We start from the raw sequence: 2,744 nt of genomic DNA on the forward strand, positions 1-2,744 counted from the left end.
CTCCCCCCACCCCCCCGCCGGGCTTCCCGCTAGGCGAAGTTGGTCCCAGGTGCCCCCTCCGGTGTCTAGTGCTCTGGAGCCCCAAGGAGATTCCCTTTTTATCCAACCAGGCGGCAGCCCAAGTGGGGTCAGAGCTGAGCAGCCAATCACCGGGGCCAGGAGCGATTAGGAATTCCAAAAAGCTGGCCGCTCCCGCGACAGGCACCGCCTGAGGGGCCGGGGCACTGGGGGCCGGGCGGGCGGGCTCTGCAGGATGCCCACCGGCAGGGTGACCAGGGTTCACGGCTTTTTCCAGAGGCAAAGTGGTTTGCTTTTCTGGGCAGAAAGAACCTGCCTGGGACGTGTCCCAGTAGAATGCTCAACTACTGTGCAATTTAGCAAAACAAACAAACAAAACTAAACAAAGCATCCATGTAGGTGATGGGGAGGCAGAGAACAAGTGCCCTGGCAGTGTGTATGTGTGTGTGGTGTCGCTGGAGAAAAAAAAGGGGGGGTTAATGAGAATGGTGGTGGAGCAGACTAGCACAGGATGTCATGCACACTTCAGAAGAACCACTCCACAAATACTGACCCACAGAATGAATGGTTCTAGAGCTCCCTGGCAGGACGAAAAGGAGATGATGACCTATTTTAGAGATCAACTATGGGCTTCTGGATATCTTAAAGCAAGTAGTAGATGAGCCCAGTTTCCATGGTCACTGCACAATTCTGGCTTAAGGTGTTGCTGAGGATCGAACCTACGACTTTTGATGCCTCAAGCATGAAAAACCTTTTGCATAACCATTATGTTATCTCCCTAGCCCTCATCCCTTATATTCTGAGCCTCTCACTACTTTTAAGCTTGGGGCTGGACTTTCACAATACATCTCATAGATCAAGTGGGAGTCTCTGTGCTTCCTAGATCACTAAGCAAACAGGAGGAAGAGAACAAGCATCCTGGGAGGTGGTGTAGTGGCGAGAGCATTAAATTTACAAGCTTGAGGTCCTGAGTTTGAGCCCCAGTATCCCATGTGCCACAGTGATGCTCTGGTTCTTTCTCTCTCTCCTTTAGGCCCAGTGTCACACTAGAGTTGGAAATACACACACAGTTATTCACAGGCACACTCATAACATGAACTTCGGAGCTACTGCACACTACCACCTCAGCTAACCCTTCCTGATCTTTTTGAAGCTAAATGACCTTCATGTGAACATCTTCACTCTGCCTATCATAAGCAGAGGGCATGCAGAACAGTGTCGGTTTAGGCAGAAACCAGAAAAGCAGCATAGGGAGAGAGACCGTAGTCAGGATTTTTTGGCCAGCCAAGTACAAATAGATGAAACATCTCCCTCCATTGTACTCCGTCCACTGTTAAGGTCCTTATAGTAAGTACCCTCTGCGGTTGCCGTGGAGCTGAAATGAGACATACCAGAAGACCCCACCGGATATGGAAAATGAGAGCTTGCTTATGCAGCTGCTGTAAGGTGGGTCTCCACTGTCTTTGACCTGGATCCTCAAAGATCTGGAACTAAACAGGAGCACCTCACAGTGCAGAAGGTGTTTGACAGAGATCACAGTTTACTCAAAGGGTGTCCCTCTCACCCCACAACAGTGCCTTGGCTACTGAGCACCTACATTGCCCCTGGTCCTGTGTGTGGCATCATCTCTGGTCCCTTGTAACAGCCCAATTAACACCGTGATTCCACACCCCAGCGGGGCACTAGCATAGCTATTCTCCCCAGTGAGATGCAGATGGGGATATGCAGGCTTAGGGCATGCTTCACCTTCCTCTCTATGGAGCTGGGCTCCAAGTGGCAGCACTCACACAGACAACAGTGTGAATGGTGCCCCGTGAAGTTGTGCAAAACAACGGCTTTATCTTCTAAATGAGAATTTTGATTCTCCAATGTCCAGGAGGTGGCACAGTGAGCAAAGTGTTGGACTCTGAAGCATGAACTCAGAAGTTTGGTCCCTTGGCATTGTATATGCCAGAGTGATGTCCTGTTGTCTCTCTCCTTTTCTCTTTCAATAATAAATAATAAAATAAGCCTTTTAAAAAATTATCTTTATTGGGAGTTGGGCGGTAGCACAGCAGGTTAAACACGGGTGGTGCAAAGCGCAAGGACCAGCATAAGAATCCTGGTTCGAGCCACTGGCTCCCCACCTGCAATGGAGTCACTTCACATGTTGCAATGCACAAGGACCCAGATTCAAGCCTCCCAATCCCCACCTGCAGGGTGAAAGCTTCTCAAGTGGTGAAGCAGGTCTGCAGGTGTCTATCTTTCTCTCCCCCCTCTGTCTTCCCCTCCTCTCCCCATTTTCTCTCTGTCCTCTCCAATAATGATGACATCAATAACAACAATAATAATAACTATAAGAATAAAATAAAAGGGCAACAAAAGGGAATAAATAAATATTTAAAAAAGAAAAAATTATCTTTATTTATTTATTGAATAGACAGCCAGAAATCGAGAGGGAAGGGGAGTGATAGAGAGGGAGAGAGAAAGAGAGACACCTGCAGCCCTTCTTCACCACTTGAGAAGCTTTCACCCTGCAGGTGGGGATTGGGAGGCTTGAATCTGGGTCCTTGTGCATTGCAACATGTGCACTCAACCAGGTGTGCCACCACCCGGCCTCAATAATATAAGTCTTTAAAAAGGGAATTTGGTGACCCCATCCAAAAATGGGCAGAAGATATGAACAGAATATTCACTACAGAAGAGATCCAAAAGGCTAAGAAACACATGAAAAATTGCTCCAGGTC

Source organism: Erinaceus europaeus, chromosome 16, assembly GCF_950295315.1.
Source record: "Erinaceus europaeus chromosome 16, mEriEur2.1, whole genome shotgun sequence".
Classification (NCBI taxonomy): Eukaryota; Metazoa; Chordata; class Mammalia; order Eulipotyphla; family Erinaceidae; genus Erinaceus; species Erinaceus europaeus.